A 25,431-nucleotide genomic window follows, 5' to 3' on the forward strand; every position below is an offset into this window, starting at 1 on the left:
TATTATTTAAAAAAATAAATATTTAGCTACTTATCATTATTAAATTTTTTTCTAAATAAGAATTATTGAAAAAATTATATAAGAATTGATATTACAAATGAAATATGATTAATTGTAATGAAACATAATTTCTATATTTTTCTAATAATAATAAAATAAATAATAAATTACAACATGAATATATTCATTATTAATGTATATAATAAGGCCAATATAATTATATATATTTTTAAACAATTTTGCATTAAAAAAAATCATGATTATTATGCATGAATATAATATAAAAAATAATCAATAAAACAATGAGATTTTAATGAAACAATTAGTAGTATCATAAAAAAAATAAAAAAAGGTCTTTTTCAACTTAAAAACTTATGTATAAAAAAAATTAATAAAGGTATCGTAATTTTCCCGGAAATAAACTTTTCTATTTCACCGATGGAATGCAAATAAAAAAGTAAGAAAAAAGCTAAAAAAGCTGCCTCTGTGTATAGTATACTATTGCAAAATTTCTTGAATATTCACTACTTCAGCTCAAACATTGTTTATTTTAATGTTACCTCTCAGATTACACATAATTTTTTGATCGCGAAGAAATCGGGCTCATGGACACCTGTGACAATTCAAAATACTTAAAGCATATGTATACAAATTTGAAAGTGAGAGAGAGAGAGAGAGAGAGAGAGAGAGAGAGACGTTGTATTGCCATGCTAGAAAAAAAGAGATTAAGGCCTAGGTGTGTTCACTGCCATTGTTCTGGTATTAACTAACGAATTTCTCAATTCACCATCGCTTACAAAGTATATAGTAACAGACCACGTAGCTATGATGTAATTTTGTTCAAGCGCCCTCGAATCTTTCTTGTACAGTACTGATAATCTACCATTAAAACGCAATCAGTATCATGCATAAAGTTTGAATATTGCCTAGCTATAATTATTTAAGTAAATCTGAAATTGAAATTCTGTTTTTTTTAGTTAAATATTATTAGCTTAAATATATATAAATATAAAAATGTCCCTTAAAAAATTGATATTTTAAATACTCTTATATCTTAGTATACGTTTGTAATATATTTTGAATTTAATGTATAGTTATGTTCATTTAATGTTTAAATTGCAACTATGTTTTTAATTCTTTCAAATATAGTAACTCAATATTAATATATATAATATAGAATATACTAAACAAAAAAAAGTTCATGCAAAGCAAGCGAAAATGAATTTAAAAACGTAACATTGATTTTACATATTTATAGACAAAAATCTATAGTATATAGTAAATAGAAACATAGCTGTCTGTATTTATTGAATATCTTTAGTTGTTTGATTTTAGTGCAACTAGTTTGGTCGTGCATTCTTGGTGAAAAAGTAAAAATTCTAAATGAAATTGGAATCTATCTATAATTTATGTTCATGGCTAAAGAAAATTCGTTTATTCTCAGACTTTGCCGATATTTTAAAAATGTGTTCTTATATAATGATATGACTAACCTGGAATTTGCATGTAAAATAAAAGTAACATTCTATTTTATTTTGCGAAATAATCCTTTTTGAGTGGCTATTGCCAAATAGTTGTTTCATTTATCTTAGTAACGCTTTAAAACAATTATTTAAGTATACCAATTAATTTATTCTAGCTTAAGCTTTCAAAAACTTATATTATATATATTCAGGTACTTGGAAATAAAATATAAGCATTGGATATCGAAATAAATAAGTATGTTTTGATAATCATGTATGAAAAGCATATGAAATAAAATACTATAAAATATTATAAATCCAAATAAACTATTATAGTGTAGAAAAAATTATGTTTTGTAGAGCTTAAAATTTCAGATCAAAACGTAGGCCTTCTCATGTTGTAATGCTGTTTTTTAGTAATACAAGTAACATACACAAGACCATTTCACGTTTCAATAGACGGTATACCTAGTACGATGTAAACTCTTGAACCCTTTCGATTATGTAAGAAAAAAATGAAAAGGTAAAAGGTAAACGTACAAGAAGTAAAAATATACGTTGCCAGCCGGAAAGAAATCGGTAACCTATTCCTCTTACTCGATTACGGAATGCACCTTTCCCGCAAAGAGAAATAAGATAGGTGCGCGAGAAAAGGGTCCCGCAATTACCCCGCGATATTTTACGGAGGTAAGCTGAATGGCGACGGAACCACTTTCCATTTCGCCGACGCGTGGCAATGTGGAGCATGTGAATTTACCAACAGGATGAAAAGAAGTCATGGGCGCGCCCATTATCCACGCACATGTTCTTAAAGCCAGTTTCGAATTAAAATTCAATGCAGAGTAACGCCTCGTTCGACTTAGAGTGGATTTTCTATTCGATTCATAGAGCAACACAACAAGATCAAACTTTGGCATCTAACCGAAACTTTCACTATAAATTTAAGTGGAATATAATAATAAAAATAAAGATAAATAATATAAAATGATAACAATAAGAAGAACAAGAAAAATAAGAACAACGATAATAAGAGCAATGAAACATTAAAAGAAAACTTCGTTAATTAAAATAAAAACTTATGAAATCAAGTTATATTTTAACAATACCTGGCATTTTACTTACAATTTATAACATAGAAATTTATAGAATATCAAATATATATAATATTAAAAGAATAATATTGAATTCCTCAAAAGAAAATAAATTTAAAAAAAATAATATTATTTTTTTATACATTAATTAATTAATACAATTTTAATTTAATTCAAACAATAAGTTTTATAATTCAATTTAAAAACATCACTAATCTGTACTCTTATTTAATAACTTTTTTGCATATTATATATACTTATTATAATTGTTTATAAGTTTTGAGCTAAAATGCACTTATTACATATAAATTTGAAATGAGTGAGTGTTTCTAAATTCTTTATTTCTTTTTTGTGTTTGTAATTCTCCTATAACTCTTAAAATATATACCACTGATATTCAATATTTTGTTAAATTTTAGATTTATTTATAAATTATAAGTAATACTTATCTATAATTATTAATGTTTTAGAGCGAAATCAATTTTTATCATATAATTACCATTTGCATTCACGTATATAATTATATATTTAAATGAGGACAAATTATGGCATAACTTATAGAAGGTGATATATGGTATTATAAAATAAAAGAAGTATTAAATATATGGTTCCACAATTTAATATCCATTCTGTATAAAGATAAATATATTATACCGCTAATTGAAATAATCTTTTACAATATTTGTAATATAATACATAGTTGTAATAGGTTCAATAAAAAGTAGTGATACCCCAATATACATTATTAGTATGATTTAGTTGTAGAATTGTTTTTAATAACTAATCAAATCCTATAATTAATCAACCTGTTACAACTACGTTTATATCAGACAAAGAAAAGTGCTTTAAAAAAAATTTTAACTGGCAAACAAGTCGCATCATAAAAACTCGCAGATTTTTCAATTGACTAAACTCTGTTAGGGATGAATGCGAAGTGAGATGAGCGGAAGATCCTAGATTTGTCATCCTCTGTACAATGAATACTTAATCGTCAGGCTTGTAGTTCAGTACGATCTACAGCTTGGCATTATCAACAAAAGTAAAAGCGTACCCTTGCGGGAATGTACAGATGTGTCCGAGTATCTTTCTCCAGCTCGGCCGCGATCCCCGTTTTGGAAAATATTGCAGGCGAGAGGTGACTAGCCGCGACGGTGCATGGAATGGAATGGAATGGAACGGAATGGCCGGAGTGTTACAAAATATCAGCTTTCACCGTATCAGCCTTGCGCGCTTGCTTACTCACTCGGTCTCAGAGCACGCGCGTCTTTGGTGTATTATATACGCTGTGAGAGATATTGTACACGAATGCAAGCCCACTGTACCAGTGTAATGCTAGTTTGAAGAAATATATGCGCTTGGTAAAGCTTGATATGTATCCAGGAAAATTCGCGTAGCCCCTCCACAACGTTCTCTGCTCACCACAACGTAAGCGTAAACTTAACTACCTCTTTATTTCTTATAAGTTTCGAAATAATAAATACATTATTTCTTACAAGATATTGAATAATATCCGATTTCAATACTAAATTTAACAATAAGTGACATAAATTCACACCATATTTTTTTAATAGCCGATAAAATTTTCGCAGTGGAATATGTTCGTTTTATTCATTTTATTTACATATAATCATATACAGTTGCAACTCTTTAATTACGTATACATAGAGATTAATACTTATTTAAAACGAACATCTATCCTGAAAAAATTATTAAAAATCATAAATATCTAAATTTTTTTTCAATACATTGATCAGACAGTTTATGCATAAGTTCGCATTAATTCTGACTAAATATTCAATCTCTTACAGTATTCAATAATAAAAATTTAATAATAAGCTAATAGATTATTAAAAAATTATTATTAAATTCTTGTACCATTTATATAATATAACATTTCTGTATTATTTATTTAAAAAAGGACAAAGAAAAATGAGGGGCCGAGAGCTTTACTCATGGAAAATGAGCTCGTAAAAAAATTAATGTATTTTGTATGAGGAGATCAAAAGTATATATAAGTCGAAGTGAAACCAGAATACTATAGATATGGAAATTTTACTTGACTACGAATAATCTAAAGTATAAAAAAAAATTTTAATTTTCAAACTTTTAATTTTTTTATTTGAACACATTTAAATATAGCTTTTAAAATACTGCAATTTACAGTTTCCCGCAATCTATTTTTTTATTAAATTGAATTAAAAAAAAACTTAGATAAAATATCAGCTAATATAAAATAACGCATAGTTAACAATTAATTTAAAAACATTTCATAAAATAAAAGTTTTTGTTATATAATTTTATATTTAAACGTATAATTTACAACATTATGATTGTTAATTTTTTCTCTGTATAGTATTTTCACTAAAATCATTAATTAATTTTTTTCATAATTATAAATAAGAAATGAACCCATAAGTTTTCAATCACTAATAATATACTAATTATAAAAATAAATTAAATTAAGCTACATACGTAACATGGTACTATTTGAATTTTTTCTCAAAAGACTAAAATAAAGAAATTTTTAAATATTAATTAATATTCACAAAAATATTAATAGTGCATAAATGTGAAAAATAAAAATTACAGATTTAAAAGCAAATATGAAATATTTTAATAGTTTATTAATATCAATATTTGAGTATCTTAAAATTTGTATTCATTATATAATTAGAACAATGCAACTCATGCATTAATACATTATGATTCATTGGAACTTTCTAAAAAACATTTCCATTTCAATTTTGTACATAAGAAAATCAAAATTATAAAAATTTTCAATATATTCATTCCAGAAACTGAATATTTTTCTTTAGAACGAATATAAAATAATTACTTTTATTCGAAATAGCAAAATAAGTAAAGCATTTCTTTGAAACCAGAAATCTTCTTAACTATTTTATCTATATATTTACAAATCACGAATTTAACATATATATTTTTCTAAAAATAATCAAAGATATACACCATATATATATATATATATATATATATATATATATATATGTGTGTGTGTGTGTGTGTGTGTGCATGTATGTATATTTATATATATAAGTACATAAAGAAATTCAGCATTTCTCGACACAAAATTTAATGTGAGGTACTAATAACTTTCAAGATAATTTATCTTGATTACTTCTTCGTGAATTGAGTAAAAGAAAAATGTAAATAAAATAAAAACAGTTGTATGAAATCGATATTTAACATATGAGACCTGTCAATGATAATTTAAACAATCGATGTGAATGTATTACAAAATAAAAGAAAAATGGCAACGTTGTTAAAAGGAAAAATGACCAGCGATATGACTGAGAAATTATAGAGACGCCGAGATGATATGTAAGAAGAAAAGGCAAAGACGGCATTGTTCGATATTTTGCTTAGCGTTATGTTTAGAAACCACCCACATTGACGAGCAATTCAGGTGAACGTCTAGCTTAATGTTTCTATAATAAGTCAATTTTTTCTATAATATGCAACATGCCAGTGTGACTCCATATAACTCGACTTTTACCTATATGCATAAGTGCCGTAAGTGGATGTGTTCCTACCGTAATCGTATTCGATGTAATAACTGATTATATATATTTTTCTATAGTTCTCTACACTAGAATAATTAGTTTCTTATATAAATTCAGCTATCTTAATTTATAATTTTTATATATGGTTGTAAATTTATATAAACGTTTACCGATCCAATTTGCCATTTCAATTTAAAAATTATAATCCAGTATAATGTAATGAAATATCAAAGTTATTATATAGTGTATTATAATAAAAATAATAAAAATAGTGTACTATACCAACTTTTAAACAATATTATTTTTTTTTAAAACAATAAATTTACTAATAATTCAAACTTAAATAATTTAAATAATTCACTTATAATCTCAAGAATTTATGCTTACATAATTTTAGACTTGCAAATACAAAATCATTAAAATATGAATTATAAAATAAAATAAATATGTTTGTAGATATTTTTCAATGTCTATTCCTAAATTAGAAAAATTTTGTTAGCTATAAAAGGAAAAGAGAAAAAAGACCAAATAGAAATAAAGAAAAAATACACTGTGTAATAATGACGATGTAAAGGCTGCATTTGAGTTGATGTAATGTGGATTTCTAAATTTTTTAAATACGTGTGCTGAGTCAATATGAACCTTAGCTTCAATTAAATGTCACTTAATTTTCATATGAATTAGTTTTACACTACAAAACTAAGTTTTTTGTTTTAAATTAAGTTTGTTTAATGAATAAATTTAAATTTATCTACTACGTATAACATATAATATATATTAAAATCTTATGTGTATTTTTTTTACATATTCATCGAAGCATAGATACGAGTCTACAAACGGCAATCATGAATATTTAACATTTATGGAATAATGAACTTTAAATTCCGGGAATACACTTGTACGTAGGCGGTGGAGATTGAAAATTCACGGTTTACTGAACTTTATTTGCACGCGGGAGAGAATCATGTGTCTTAGGCCATTGTCTGTCGTTTAAAATTTCTATGACTCATAATTCCGTTGACTGCTCTTAGCCAATTTCACTTTAACAACGCACTTGAAAATATACATAAGGATTTCTGCCTCGTTATTGTAAAAACAGTCTACTATACTCTACCAGCAAAGTAATACATAATAATGACTAACTGAAATATCAGAAATGTAATATTTAAATTTGTTATTTATTCCATGAATTTTGAAAAATATAATGTATTTTTCACTTAAGTATTTTTGTCTTAAATAATACTTTCTAAAATAAGATTAATAAATAAATTTATTATCTATAATATATAATAGCTAAAACAAATTAATTTCTGTTATAAATTAGATATTAATTAATCATTATTAATTTACCAACATTTATAAACGTCACTCATGTACATACAATACAAATACTGCATTTCTTGTGACATATAAAAGAATATATTTTTTAATTTTTTGTTATTTTTAACATTCAATTACTTTTAGATTAAAAATACAATTATCTCTTATACTTATCATAAAATAGAAAATTTATAGTATAGCTTAATAATAAAAGCTTATTAATAAAACACACTCTCTGCTAAATGTTTATATTATGTTAATAAAATTATATATATATATATATATATATATATAATTATAATTATAATAAAACATAAACTTAATATATGAAAATTGATTTATATACAATCGATTTATGAAATAATATTTCATTTTCATTATTCATGTTCAAATAAATCAATAGTGATAACGAATTATATCTTACATCAATAAATATTTCATATATTAAATTATATATTAAAATTTTTTTAAATATTAAAATACTCTTGTTTTATTTCTGTTTAAATTTAATCTCATATATTACATTTAAAAAAATTTATTATAATTATTAAAATATTTCGTATGTTTGTATTTTCCTTTCCTTTATGGAAACTTCAATATTTTATATTTGTTGTTGATTTATTTATTTTGAAGACATTTCGTACCATAATAATTTCGTTGACTAAACGAAAACATCTTCATAATAAAATAATATTAATTCAATTGAAATTACACGTTTCGAATATTTTCTTTCTAATAATTCTTATATTTCTTACAGATAGAATTAAAAAAATAATATAAAATAAGAATAATATTTCTTACAGAAAAATATCAATTTTATCAATTATCTTATTTCATTAACAGTCATAAAAATTGGTTTATCATTTATTATCATTTAGTTCTCGAACTTTATATTATACTGGCAATAATTTAGATATTCATAATCATATAACATGTAACATATTTAACTAATAAATTCCTTTAGGAATGAAGTTTTATATATGTCACATTCAAGTAAAATTAAGTGTACCATCGATTGGTGAGTATTGATCGCAAACTAATTAAATCAAACTAATTAAAGTATTCTGATTTCTCAATTACTTATTATCGATAGGTAATACTTATTTTCTTATTTTATTAAGATCGTTTGAGTTTTTTGATACTGAAAATAAAAATAATCAATAACGAAGCTGGTCTATTCATCTATTAAAATTATATTCGTCGTAATTTTTATAGTGATTTTATAACGATGTGATTTTTGCATACGTCAGAACACTTTCAAATTTACTTGGAGCCGAGAAATCGGCAATTCACTTTTCTGAGAGCATCATCCCTCCTTTTCGTTTACATGTATGTAATATATTAACCTTTTTACTTACACTAGTTAATACTCAGTATAAACGATTTTTTATCAATGTACAAAATTGAATTTATGACAACTGGCCATACTTTATTTGACCATTACTACTATTAAATAGGATGTATTATAATTAAATAAAATAAATATTATTAAATAAGAATACTTATATTCTTATTTCCACTTATATTTAATATTTTAATATATAATATAATTTAATTTAATATTTAATATACTTATATTTGACATTTCTCATATATTTTTTTATCCAAGTCATATTTCACCTAATTAGACCTTTTAATTAACTTTTTGTATTACATCAACTGAAATGCTATAAAGTAATCTATAAATTTCTATTTATACTTGTTTATAGTACTTTCATAACTGTGATACAGATTATGAACTGAAAATAGGATTGGAAAAAATCTGTAACATAGTATGTTGAGGATAGTGTTAAAAATCTTAATATTTTTAACATAAATCAATTCAATCTTTAGTTATTTATTTATATTTACTATTTATATTCGATAAATTTTTCAAATCGCTTACACACAATTTAATTACTAATATTTCAGATTTCATACTAAATCCTAATATTAATTTTTACTTTTAATTTTTAAACGTATATTAGTAAATAAAATTTTTAAATTCGTTGTATTTTTAAATATATTTCAGTAGTCTTAATCAGTATTTAATAAATTTATTCATACTTACATAACGATTAATAATGTAAGAATTTCTTATTCTATAGAGAGTGTCGTGTCTTATATTGGAAAATGAAAGTAGAAAGTATTTATTTTATATCAAGATACATTAGAAAATAAAAGTTAGATTTACATTTCAAAATACTTTTGAAACATATAAGTTAAATAAAAAAAATATTTTAACATTTCTGAACGTAAATTTTACAAATATTCTATAATTTATAAAATATATTGTTATTGTATAATTAGTTCAAGTTTATTTAATTAACATGTAGTCATACAAGTTCTTATTATTTGATGCTAAAACACTTTCAAAGAATTTCACGTTATTGTCACAATTTAATATATAATTTTCTCTTGACAATACAACAAAAATATAAATAACCTTTATTTCAAATATTTTAACTGATCTACTAAAATTTTTATGAAACTAATTTTTGGTGAAAGTGGAAAGTATAGTAGAATATAGTAACATCAATCGAAATAATTTGAATGGAAAGCAAGTTTGAAAATTGATGACTTTTGAAATTTTTAGAATAGTTATTTTTAGAATAGTTATTTTTAACTTTAATTGAATTTATTTCTAAAAATAAACATAATGATAGATAATCAACATTATATCAAAATTTTATTCTGTCAAACAAGAAAAATAAACAAGTTGAAAATGAAAAAAAGTTAATTTAAAAAATTATTGAACCACTAAACATCAAGAATCCTTTCAATTATTTTTAACTATTGTCTATATTTATACATAAATATAGCATTAGAAAATTTAAACAGTTAATTAAAAGTATTGCTGATTCCAAAATTTCATACGTTCGAATTCAAATAAAAGTAATTTCAAATTGTATTTGAATATCTAAATTACAATAAAAGGTTTATGGTTAATTTTTATTTTATATATTATGATATTTATTTTTTTTTTTTTATATATTATTCATATTTTTAATTAATTACATTTTCAATTAAAGCATAGCTATTATACTTTCTTAAAATACTAATTTTTATAATTTTATTTACATATTTTAAATGTTATCTTAACTAAGTATAATACAAATAACTTTTGAACAAATATTTGGTCAATCATATTTACCACAATATTTGGTTCCCATCTATAAAACTACCGTTCTGCATTAAGATGAAATGATAAGCCTGGTAAATCGCGTGAAATCGGAATAAAAAGTTTACGGCGCATTTCGAGTCGTGCGGAGTTAATTCCCTACAGACAAGTAAAAAAGTTGTGGATGCTGGGAGAAAAATTTAAAAGGTAAGAAGCCGTAACGGTTTCATTACAACATGTCTGACAACTCGATGAACTTTGAATCGCAAATTGTATATTTTAGCACCGCACGACACCATCCAGATGAACCGTTAATATTAATTCCACATCGCATAATAGTCTCGACGTCGCAAATTTTAATAGAAAAGTTCTCGGTTAAGCGTAAGGTCTGAAATACTGAATAATAGTCCTAGCAGGTGACAACTATTGTAATCAATCGATGGTTCTAATCGACATACATTTTTACTCTTTTTAGAGTAATGTTCCAATAATTGGATAATTAAGATGATGAAAAGAAATGAGTTGCACCTACAGAATAAGTAATTAATATTATAACTATATTTATTTGAATCGATCATTAATTCATACTTGTTGATATTTTTACTTTTATAAAGGAAATACGTGTAAGTTTTATAAATTAAAGTGATTTTAAGTGATAATTCCGATAATTTGTAATAATTGTTCTAAATATATTGTAGAAATTGTATTTTATACTATTTCTTTCACAAGATTAGTGAATTATCTAAACCTATTCCATTTTATATTATTATAAAATCTTTGTTTAAAATTGCTGTAAAAATTAAAGAACTAATTATTGTTATATTTCATGTTATAATTTTTCCAATTCTTATGGAAAAGTAAAATCATTATTTTAAACAATTTAATATTAAGATTATGAAATATTGAGTACATATTATAAAAATTATATTCATTATAAAATATACGAAAAGCAATTTTTCACTTTTCTATTATCTGAATAACATCAATTAAAACTTTCTCTATTTTTTAAAATAGTCTAAATATATGAATATATTTTTATTTTATTTCATTATTAATATTAATAATTAAACATTCTATTCTCATTCAGTAAATAAAATAATTAAAGCTTTTTAATCAAAAATGTTACAGTAATAAAAACATTTTAATAAAAGAACGTTTTTAACTTTATTATAATAAATATTAAGAAATATTAAATGAAACTTATACTGTATCAAAAATTAATTTTAACTAGATAAATAATGTATCGCAACCATTTTTGTATCTAATCATTAATGAATACTCATAAATCAAAATTAAATCATAAAAGATTCCGTTCATTAAAATTTCTTGGATAATCCATTGATTTACATTGAGTTACATTGAACTGCCCAATACATCATTATTAATCAATCAACTAAAGACATTCGTTAAATTACCACCTCTCAAATGCCCAACGAGAAGTCGATCGTGTAATTCTCTTTCGCCTCAAATTGTGAAAGCACATTCACTGAACTCAAATATAAAAATCTTAGTTATAAAACTCATATGAGTAATTTATATTAAACTCGCTATAGTTATTGATACATAAAAATAAAACATATATATAAAACAATAATTTCTTTAAATTTGAATAAATTGAATAATACTATGAAGTTTCTGTTTAAAAAAAAAATAGATCTTTTCATTATGTAATTAAAAGCAAACTAAATATAATCTGATATTTATATATAAAATTTATATATTAATTTATAGATTTCAATTTTTGAAAAAATATTAACAAATACAAATATCAATATGGAAAAAAGTTCAGTTTAATTATTGTAACTGGTCAATGTAGTTTCAAAGAATTATGGTATTAAATATAAATACTAATATAAATCTAAAAAAATATTTGATTTTCTTGTAATTATATAAATTATATCAATATAATTAGTTAATGACTATGTAATTAATAATTCATTAACTGATTTATCTTTCATTCTTAATATTATTTATCTTTTATTCTTGATATTAATTCAAAATTATATTTATAGTTGATTGAAATTTAAAGTTTGTTCTAAATTATACAAATTATTAGTTACTTTATTTTTACATATTTGAATTACATTTTTGCAATTATTAGGTATAATTAATATTTTGTGTCTTATTTGTATGGTAAAACTATTCATTCTTTAATACTTATTTATTAAATTCTTGGATTTAACAATACAGTATATTTATAATTAATTAAAAATAATAATTATCAATGCCAAGGTATAAAATTTATATTTAACTATTTGTTGAGAATACATACATTGGCGTTTCAAAATATTTTTCAATATTCTCATTCTTATTTTGAATACCTATCATTTAGAATATTGAATATAAAAAATATTTTCTGATTAACAATACATTAAGAATACAAATTTTCTTTATTTAATTGTATATATTGATTCAACACTCAATAAGATACGACTTACTATAACGGTTCTATAATATTTATTTTATCCGATACTATTAATGATTGTATTTATTAAAAGTAAGAAATAAGGTAATATTAAAATGCATAAATAGAGTAATAATGTATATATATATACGAATCAAACAAGTGATTTTACTGAATAGAAAAGTAAGGACGAAAGATGGAAGCAAACTCTTTCAATTGGATCGAAGTACAGTAATTAATAGTTGTGGCAACAACAGTAACGACTATGTGAAACTGTGAAAGTGTCGCTTAGAGAACGAGCTGCTGCTTCTTCGAAAAGCATGAAACAAACAGAGGGGGAGGGCGAGAACTGAAGAAGAGATAATTTTCGAAAAATCTCTATAGTAATATAAAATCTATGGGAAAAGTCATCTTAAAATGCATAAGAATTTGACCCCTTATTTTACGATTTTTCTTAAAATTGTCTTTAATAATACTTAACTATTTTCTCATAACAAATTATGCAAATGAACTATTGTTCAATTACACGATTATAATTGTATTATTAATTGTTAGCTTAATATTTTACACAGTCTACATTTTTACAGACCCTAGATTATCGAATAGATCGTTAATCTATTCAAAGTATTTTTTATAAATATTATATTTGAAATTATATTATATATATTAATTTTAATACTATCTATAAATTATATATTTGACATAATATTCTTTTAAAAAAAATCATTTATATTATGTTAAATAATATAATGTTAAATAAGTGATATTGATATTGATAATATTATAATTATCCATCAAAACTTAAAATCCTATTGATTACAAATTACTGATTGTTGAAAATCTTATATAGTCATTATAACTTTAAAATTTTTATCGAAAATATTTTGTAATGTGAACTAAATAAATATTCAAGGAAAGTGCGAAAAAATAATTTAATACCGGAATTAGACAAAACTAATCTATTATTTCAATACATATAAAAATGAGCAAAAATTATGTAACCCACATATAGAATAAAATTCAAATAAAATCGAAGAACCCCAACAATTATGGAGACAATGAATGGGATATTAAGATCCTTTCACGAGTGCAAAACAAACTCTACGAACGTGAGGGAATTCCATGCCCACATAATTATATAGAACCGGAATTGGCCACTATCAACCCCGTAAAATCATTATAGTATATTATGAAAATACGTAACAGACAAAATTAAAAATATCTAATGACCATTACAAAGCGCTAGAAAGACAGCATACCGATAGTGAAGGGGGGAAGCACACGAACACATTGAAAACGAGAGTGGGTATGCAGAACCTGTTAAGATACGTGGTCTCTTACTCTCTTGCATGTTCTTACCGAGTTGTTCCTGTTCGATACTTGCTGATCTTGCCCCGTCTAGGTCTCCGCAGTAAATGAAAGTGTAACGGTTTGGATTGTATCAGACCAGCGAAGGAAATGAAAGTGATACTCAAAAATCGCTTGGGATCCGTCATGTGATATACAAATGTATGAACACAAATATGAATACCATACGTATACATTTATATCTACATAAAAGTATAAAATACATGTAATATATAAACAAAAATATCTAAAGAGAAAGGAGAGAAAGAGAGATAGTGTGTGTTATAAAAAGGTAAAATAAAACGTAAATATATTTATAGTTGCCAGGGTACGTAGAAAATTATCCCTTTCACGCTTAGAACTTTCGCCTAAATATAAATTCTAATCTTGACGTTTGGACTCATTAGTATTAAATACATAAATCACTAAAAATCATGTAATAAAAAAATTATTGAAATATTTCTAATAATATTAATAAAAATCATAAGATAAAATTAATATTGCTAAAAGATATTGTCCAGAATTTTTATTTTTAAAATTTTTATTATTTCAACTATAAATTAATTATGTAAATAAATATAATATATAAATTTTTTGACTAATTATTTAAATACATTATAATACGTATATATATTTAACCTCGTTACTTCTTCTCATATATTAATATTACTCAGACTTTAAATTTTTTATAATTCTGAACTTAAGTAATAAATTTTGTATTTAATATAATACAGATACACTTATACAAATAAAATTACTAGATTCAGTTTTTAGTATTAAACAATTTGAAATTTTATACATTCATCTCAAATTATAGTAATAAAAATAAATTTTAAATTTTATTAAATTGTGCAGCATAGAAATATAAAAATACAAAACAAAAATACATATTTATATATTAATATTTCATGTTTCTTTTTCACCGTTTAAGTAACTCTTAATTATTAGAAAACTCGTGTATATAAATTAAAAGATTCTTCCATGTTGATAATATATTAAAATAATTAGTCAAAAAAAAAATAAAAATTTTGTATAGATCAACAAAAACATATTTTAGATTTAATATCAATATTAATATTGTTTTTATTATAACACATTACAATATATTTTAAATATTATTTTTACCAATAAATAAATATAAGTACTATTATAAATAGTTTAATAAGGTTCTTTATATCAAACATATCACAAATAAAAAAATCATTCAATTCAAATTCATTAAAAAAATTATTTTATTTAATATAAGAACTATTAATAAAATAACAGTCTTTTCTAATTAGTAAATTAATTTAATTAAAAAAAATTAATAAAATAACAACAATAAAATAAAATAATAAAATAAATAGTTTAATTTATGTTGCAATATACTTAATTAAATCTGCATTATATAAATGTACAGAACTAATATTAAATTTGTAAAAGATAACATATTTAAATAATTAATTAAATTTTGGTACCATTGGATGAAGTATGCACTGAAATAACAATTTTTAAAATGAAACAGAAAGTGTTGAAATTTGTAATAGTCATTCATATATTTCTATAAAAATTTAATTACAAGCAAACTTCACGCTAAATTATGTGAGTAGTTAATTCTGATTTACTTAGCTTAAAATAAATAAAAAATTTTTTTATAATGTCTCTCTTACATTTAAAAAGAAAATTACTTGAAAATACATATCAACTATTAAATATTCGTTTATTTACTATAAATCAGTATATAGAATTAGTTTATTTAAACGACAATAAAGTTAAATATATTAAAATTATAGTAGATACAAATATAAATTGAAATATGTTTTTGATATGACTTATCGGTTTTTAATAAATTATTCATATTTTACATTTTATAAAAAAAGATTTATTTTAAAAAATACAAATTTTATTATAGTTCGAAGCAAATGTTTTATACTGAAATAAACACTAAAAAATTAATGAATAATTTTTTAATTATTGTTTAAGTTATTAAATATTGTCTATATGGATGAAACATTCCGTATCAAAAAATATGTTCTTTAATAAAAATAAATAAAAAAACTTACATATCAAAGTTATTAACTTATGAATTAAAATTTTCTTCTTTGTTTTATTTCATTTAACCAATTATTAAACATAACATATTTAGAGATAAAGTTGAAAAAAAATTATGATCAAGAAATTCAGATAATTATTTAAAAATGATGTTTATATTAATAATATATTCAAATAAGATACTTAATAAAAAAAATATTTTTTTAATAGCTATTAAACCTTTTTTTAAGTTCTTTAAAATATTTGCTTGATAAATTTGCACTCTATAATATTCTATAAACCATTCTTAAAAATGTAGAATATAATTAAAATATGTAAACATAAGAAGTATAATAAATAAAATTATTATATTAAACTAAATTTATAATATTATGTAAATAAAGAAATAATATTTCAAATTTATAAAATGAGCATTATAATAGTTTAAAATTACGTTTTTATATTTTTATATACTATTTTTTATATTTATATTTACATTGTGTCAGTCAAATAATACATATATAAAACATTAAGTTATTAAATTAATTTATTTTTTATTATTATTTTAAACTCAAATACATATTTATATAATTATTTGTTGGCCATCCAGTGTAATATTTATTCTATACTATTAATAAAAGAAATAATATGTGATTTACATTTTTGCAACAGATCTGTCAATCTATGCGACGAAAAGTAAAAACGTGCGGAGTAAAAACTGTCGAATAAACTATACACGAATGAATTTTATCATTGGTTTGTCATCATTTCGTATAAAATTATAGAAAACAATTCAAAATAAAAAAATTAAAAATCAAAATAAACTGTTCGCTTTTTTATTTATCACGAACAAAATTTATACAATTTCATATCTTAAAGTAAAATATATTTACTATTATTTTCATCAGCTATACCTTATTATTTTGCTTAAATTTAATATTTTACGATAATCTCAAATAAAAATCTCTATTTATTCATCATTTAATGTCTACCAAAGTTTTAAACTTAATATATTTAATAAATACTTATTTTAGATTGTATTTATCGCGTAAAATAGATGTAATGAGTTTATTGGAGAAATTTCGCATCTCTCATATATATAGCATTAAATTTGGATATCTATGAAGCCGTACAGATAAATAAAACAGGGAAGTTATATAATCCGAATAAAATTCTGGGAATTCTAAACTTATCGAGAACCATTTATGTCTATTTATGTCACGTATTATTAAACGTAATAATTAATACAAAAAGAATTAAGATTTCTAAAATATAATTATTCAAGAAAGCATAAGTCCAGTCGACAACATCAACGATTAACAATTTTTGTATGCACCTATGCAGAAACAACGCATAATAAAATCTTGCATTAACCTTTTTAACAAAAAGTTGATTATAATAAGAGATCAATCAGATATTTATGTAAATATACAAAATTATATTTAACATGTGAGAGATATATTGGGTTTTTAAATTTTCAGGTTTTTAAATCAAAAAAGATATACAAAATTTCAATTATGATTTCTACGTCCCGAAAAGTATATATTTTTATTTAATTTAAAAATTAAATGAAATATCGAGTATATAAATTATCTCTGGTATGATTAAAACTGAAATGAATGAATTATTATTTATATAAATTAACACTATTTTTAAAAATATTAAAAGTTATTAAATATTTAAGTTTTGATATCATTTGCGTTTCTATCTCTACATAAATATATATAACTTACATTTTCAATCATAATGATAATAGAGAGATAATTTCAAAATAATCATAATAAAATAAATAAAATAAACTAAATTATTTATAAAATAATAAAAACTTATAGACAAACTTAGAATCGAAAAATTTTAATTCTTTTACACAACATTAGTTTTCTTTAAAAAAATAAAAAAAATTCAACGAATTACGAAAAATCCTTATAAACTAGATTACGTCTGAAGTAAATATGTTGCCATATATTATGATTTATAATAATATCCAATTTCAATATTAAGTTTTGCTCCAATCCATTTATTCATAACAACTACTTCAACTGCACTTGAAAAATATGTAATATAATAGATGCTATATAATATATGTTATTCTATGATATATTTGTTAAATTCCATTACATAAATCAGACTTTCGTCAAGTAAGCTCAATTCTTGGTATCAATTTTGCTTATATATCTAAATAATATGTTCCGATAAAATACATGCAAGCGATTTACTACATATATTTATTCTTTATGGGTAAATTTTTAATTTCCTCAAGGTATTCAATAATTGAATTTCTTTCTAAATTAAGATTGTAAAAATATATATATTATTAGAAATATATTCATTACAAATAAATTGTAAAAAATCGAATATTTATATAAATTTTAATAATAACAGAATGCTTTTTTAATTATACCATTCAGTTTCACAAAATTCAAATTTTATGAAGTCTCAATTAAACTTTTAATTTAAATTATTAAGACTGTACAGAAATTAATTTATTTATAAAAATTAAATATTCATCTACTTTAAGTATTAATAAATCATAATAAAGTCATTATGTAATTGTATATATAAGTGATTAAATATCTTAAAATTATTAACTAATATCCACTTTTTCTATAGAAATGTCAATTATGCAGTAATAAAGTAATAATGTATTGAAATTATTTTATACCATAATAATTTAAAAACTGCTTTATTCTGTAACAAAGCTTTAAATTTGTTTAAAATAGATCTAAAATTAATTTTAAATATCTATATAAAATGATATTTCTAGTGTTAGCATTTAATAACATTGAAATTTTTCTTTAAAATAATAAATATATTTTACAAATCTTTAAATGTTGAAAAAAAATTATCGATATAATATAAAATATTTATTATTATACATGGTAAATATTTTTTAAAAATATTTTTTTAATTTAATATTAGCAATCTCACAACAGATAAGGCTTTACAACTTTTCTTAATGATATTTTAATGTAAACTACTGAATTAAAATAAACTTATTGAAGGGTTTGTAAATGTACAATTTCTTAGTTATTTTTTATACTTTATATATATTTGCTTCAAAGAATATATGTATACTTGTTTCAACTGAAATTTAAATTAGCATTAAATGAATTAACCCCTACATAATATAAATATCTTACAAAGAAATATTTATTTTTTCTATTAACAATCAACTGACTTGAATGTATAAAAATAAAATATTTATTGATGTTTAATAAGTTCTATAGGTCTATTAATATTTGAAAAAATATATAAATAATTAATTCTTTTTTAAAAAAATGTCTCCTTTATTATTATGTTTATATATTTATTTTTTAAATATGTAAATAAGATTTGATTTATTAAAATAATATATCAAAATAAATATTCTTTGCAGATATAAATAACGTCGTAAATATATTTCCATTACTTGTTAAACAAAATATTGAATAACCAAATTATTTGGATATAACTAATTAAAATAGAAAGTAAACATTAAAATAAAGAAAATTTCTAAATCAATATCTATTTTGTAATAAAGCTACTATTATATAAATGATAATTCTATATACATTTAATACAAAAAATTATAATCATTCAATAGTATTTTAACATAATACGTAATTAATACATCACAGAAGTTATTATATTCTTCTAAAAACTTTACATTATTCATAATTTAATATATAATTAGTATGTAATTTACTTATTGAAAATTCATAACAAAATGGTGCTAGTTAATTCATAAGTAAATTATAATTCGAGGATATAAATATAACTGCAATAATTAAAAATATAAATCAAGTAGATGGAATTTAAAAAATTAGCTTAATAATAATCTATTCATTTACAAAAATATATTAATATAGACAAATAAAAAGGGCTCGCAATTTGTTATATTGTTATTTATCTTATTGGCTTAAATTTATAAAAGTAGCATAAAAACTGACGTCATGTATTGTCGTTGAGCAAAAGTTGGTCCTGCTTGGGTCGCTGTGTAACTTGTGCCTTCTTCATGTTTCCATACTAGCAATGTGCGAAATCTTCCTCATCCTTTACGTCGTACGGCACAAACACTATTTCGTTCAATAATTACAATTATTTTAAATGCTTGTTATTAACTGTCACTGTTATCTTTCAAATAAATACATGGATATATTTTGTTCTTTCTTTTGTTTTCTATTGAAATATAAAATATCTCGTACGTGGAGTCCAAGATTCACTACACCAATATCCACTGGTAGCCTTCACAAATTTGGTATGAAGATTAACGTGACTTACGGTTAACTACGTTTCCTCTGCTTTCTTATAGGAAGGAAAAAGAGTAAAACTTTAGTAATAGAATATTGAATGATTATTAATTTTAACACGGAGTTCAAATTCGGTTCAATTAACACGTACGCCCACATGCAACCAGACACAAAATAAATAAATTGTTAATTAAATTAATGTTATTATGTTCCTATTAAGTAAAAGTTTCGTAGTATATTTTTTATGTATATATTTATGTATAAATATATATATATATATATATATATATATATATATATATATAGTTAATGTAAATACGTGATTTCACCTGATGGTGTCATTCAATTTAAAAGTCATTTTTACAATGAAAAGCTACTGATATAAAAAATCATAGTCATATTATCTTTATATAAATTTAATTTTTAATTTATAAATAATTTTTTATTTTATGAATTCTGAAATTGAATTTACTTGTAATAATAATAGGTTTATTTCAATAAACGAGATTTCAATTGTAATACAAGAAAAGCTAAATAAATATCTTTTATTTTCTATTGTATAACAAACGTATAATAGTAAAATCTATAAAAAGCGAACGAAATTAGATTTTTTCTTAAATTTAACAATTTTCCGATAACTTAAGATCAATTTATGAATATATAGAATATACACATTCATAAGAAGCCAGATCTCAAAACAATCTTCTATGTTATAGAAAATTGTACAGAATTCATAAGACAGAACTGCATTATAAATGAAAGATTTTTAATACAGACTGAAGCTTAGTAGTAACTGTAATCACATCACTGATAGCAAATCTGAAATGCACCCCTTCGTTATACAAACAAAACTCCATTGAATGCTACTGATATAATGTCGAGTTTACATAGAGGAAGTATAGAAAAATATAATTCAGAAAAAAGAAAGGAAAAACGAAATTGAAAAACGAAATATAACCTTACAATTTGCATAAATATATATGCTTAGATTTTTTTAGAAAATGATTTAATATTATGTTTTACATGTATGATTTTAGGATTGATTCTAATATTATATCAATATTCTATAATTTTTAAATTTACAAATGTTAGACTAAAGATTCTTTTAGTTGGTTTTCTTTATGACTGTAGTATAAATTTTATGAACTATAAAAATGATCAATTGGCAATAATATTTTTTATTTTTATTTTAACTTATTTAAAAAATTACTTTGTGGTATTTATAAAACAATAATTATTTAAACTTTAACTTAGTTATTGTCAATTAAAAATTTTTTTAAATAATTGAAAGTTTAATGCAGGTAAAAATATAGAATAACTTAAATTAATAATAAAATTAGATCAAACATTTGTAATAAAAATACTCTTATTCCATTATCATATTGAAGTAGACTAAAGTGTAATCATTATAATATACTATTCTTATAGGAACGAAATAGAATTGCGATTATTCACATTTAATCATTTGGCATTGCTTACACTGATACTTATGCGAGTGACTGTGCACTTAATGTAATAATGATAAACTATTGTATCCCAAAAGTAGCTTCATGTGCAGAAAATGAACTAACTCTATTCAACAATATATAATTATTTTTAAATAAATATGTAGAAATATATATGTAGAAATAATTTACAAAACTTTTTTGATAAAGTAACTTTAGTAAGCACTTTTCAAATATAACTCTAAATATAGGATAATCTGTGATAAGTTTTACTATTTGAAAATAGCATAAATTATTTTTAAATAAACATTTTATTATTGTAATAATTGTAATACTGTATTAATGAATTTTTTACTATTTTTCTACTAAATACTGTAAGTAATTTTCCGTTGTATCAGTAATGAAGTGATTACCGACATATGTATGCCTATTTTCTGGCTTAAAAAACGTGCAATTATGAAAGAACTTATTTGCAACTTATACACAACCATTTTAAAATTCGTCTTATGCAATATACAATTAAAAAAATTATATATATATTTAATTTTTTAATAAAAAAAAGGGAAAGAAAATGTGTGAGAAGAGAAGTGATAAACAAAAATATATGGAGAAACAGAAAAAGGTAAAGAAAAGGAGTAAAAATTGAAATAAATTAAACTATTCTGTATGCTTCTTTTAAAAGGAAAGCGGATTCAACAGTATTATGATGCTCTTGTCGGTCTAATTAGGATCTTAATAGTAAAAAGTTATAAAAAGTTTGAGGATTAAGTATTCTTACAGAACTTTAAAATGTAAAGGGTATTATATTACCATAGGGGAAAAATAATTAAAGGCACAAACATGTAGAATTAAAAGAAAAAAATTTACATCTACTTTTAGTTACTCTTTTTCTTTCCATGAGTTTTCTTTAGTTTATGTATAATTTTGCTGATTTCTGATGCTTCCTCTCCTCCTTAGGACACAGGTCCACAAGATTAAAAAATTGCGTAGGACATTTAACGCACGCATGCGCTCCTTAGGGAGCGTGAGATCGCTTTTGCACACGAAAGTAGTAAGTAACCCGGGCAGTTATGAAACTTACGTGGCGTTTGAAATGCGGGCACGCTTCTTACGTAAATGATCGTTTTCCCTCACTGTTCTCCACAACTCAAAGAAAGATCGACTTATGTAGTGACCGAAACATTTTTTTGGCACCGCGAGGTCCCGTTTTTTTCGTTCCCTTTTGTTCTTTTTTATCCCCTGTATTTTAAGTGATTTTTCGCTTTCTCTCTCACTTTTTCATTCTCTCTCTCTCTCTCTCTCTCTCTCTAATTGATTCTTTATCTCCAATAATATAAAATGACACTCTTGGTGATTAATTTGTCAAATTGAAAACCAAACTCAACTCGATTAATTTAATCCCCTTAGCGACAAATCTAAGGTAAAACGAAGACGATACAAATAGTCACAGATAACTAAAATATAATCTAATTGACAAAATATATCAAGGAATAGCACTCCTTGATGTACAGAATTTATGATCGCTATAAGTATTACGTAAGTTAATTCGCAAATGTAACCCAAAATCCGCTACTATGTTTATTATGCCTCACTTACACACTTAATTACACAAACTCTCTCTCTCTCTCTCTCCCTCTCTCTCTCTCTCTCTCATCTATCTATCTATCTATCTATCTATCTATCTATCTATCTATCTATCTATCTATCTATCTATCTATCTATCTATCTATCTATCTATCTATCTATCTATCTATCTATCTATCTATCTATCTATCTATCTATCTATCTATCTATCTATCTATCTATCTATCTATCTATCTATCTATCTATCTATCTATCTATCTATCTATCTATCTATCTATCTATCTATCTATCTATCTATCTATCTATCTATCTATCTATCTATCTATCTATCTATCTATCTATCTATCTATCTATCTATCTATCTATCTATCTATCTATCTATCTATCTATCTATCTATCTATCTATCTATCTATCTATCTATCTATCTATCTATCTATCTATCTATCTATCTATCTATCTCTCTGTCTTATATACTCTATTGCTATCACTCGTTTCTTCGCTCTCTTTTTCTCTCTCAGACGATTATTCAAAATTAACCCGAATACGCGAACGGACTCGATCTAACTGCGGGTCGTAACACTAGCGAGTTCTCGAAGCTCAAAAGCCGCGCGCGGCGAGCGCTTCTACAAAGTGGGGAAAAGCGAAAGACCAACTGGGACTCACCAGTGGGGACTGCGAGCCGCCGTCGCCGTTACTACCACCGCAGCGAATGATGTTACTCTTAGAAGGCAATGAAAGCGATGGAAACGACGGTAGCGGCGCGGCGGCGACTGTTGCAGCGTAGACGACGATAGCGGCAGTGGATGACTGACAAGAAAAGGCCATATCGTTTAATAACTTTACAGAACTATTATTTAATATTAATTTCACAAATGTTCTTCATACATATGCATTTTAGGCAGCTACCATTAGATTTATGATGGAGAAATATCGAGCATATTTTTAACTATTAAATATACAATTCTACGATCCACAAATCATAACATTTAATTTTGAAAATAAAATTGTTTTCGATACATTCTACTGGTTAAAAATTTGAAGAGGCAAATGAGAATGTTTATTGCTTTAATGATTACAATTTAACATTGTTAAATCCATGACGAATATATACAATTTCAGCGTTGCTGAGTAATTTCGAAGGAATAATAATTTCTAGGCAGAAATATTTATACTAGATTGTAAAGACCTGCAATTGTTGAAACATCATTTAAATAATTATTTCCAAAGTAGCTAAAATTTAAATACAGAGAACATGCTGAACGTACTTTTCACAAATTTTATGTCATGGAAATAAAATCTATCAAATAGTTAATACCAGAGATAATCTCGGACAAATAAGTACAATATAAAATAAATGTTATGGGAATATTGAAATTGAAAATAAAGTCATTTATAAAAATGATATTATAAAAGTGTCACTTTTAATGTCTTGATATTAGTTTACGACTACGTGATTTCGGATGTGCCACTAAATGAACTTAATAAAATAACGAATAACCTTTTGTATTTAAACAATTGAAATTTTTTTTACTAAAATTAGTAATTCTTATGATTTTAAAGCTATAATTATAAAGAATAAGTAATTAACTTTCGAAAAATTTCGAAAAATAAAAATAAATTTTTATGAAAGAAGTTATATCTAAGTATAGTTTATAAGTTAATTAAGATTAATTAATTAAATTAATTAATTAATTAATTTATTAAAAATTAATTAAGATTAATTGATTAACTAAGTTAATCTATAATATAATATTATATTAAGAAGTTATATCCTAACTGTTATCTTAAAACGAATTTGAAATTATTTTTCAGTTTTGTTTTATTATGAATAAAAATACTAATAAAAATTTCTTCATATATAAATAGATTAAAAGTAAATTGATAGAAATTTAAAATTTTGAAAAGCTAAAAATTTA

At 22.9% G+C, this 25,431-nt stretch overlaps 1 protein-coding gene across 2 annotated transcripts in view; it reads right to left on the bottom strand.

Annotated features, from left to right (window-relative positions):
• sona (sol narae metalloprotease) overlaps window positions 1-20,468 on the bottom strand; it is an 84,446-nt gene extending 63,978 nt beyond the window's left edge. Inside the window, exon 1 of one of the 2 annotated variants that reach the window (XM_011504660.1) lies at window positions 20,186-20,468. The gene's annotated coding sequence lies outside the window, so the exon portion shown is untranslated. The remainder of the gene's footprint in view (window positions 1-20,185) is intronic. The other variant, XM_011504661.1, reaches the window with a different exon arrangement.
• Between the last annotated feature and the right edge of the window lie 4,963 nt (window positions 20,469-25,431).

The sequence above is a fragment of the Ceratosolen solmsi genome, unplaced genomic scaffold, assembly GCF_000503995.2.
Source record: "Ceratosolen solmsi marchali unplaced genomic scaffold, CerSol_1.0 scaffold58, whole genome shotgun sequence".
Taxonomy (NCBI): Eukaryota; Metazoa; Arthropoda; class Insecta; order Hymenoptera; family Agaonidae; genus Ceratosolen; species Ceratosolen solmsi.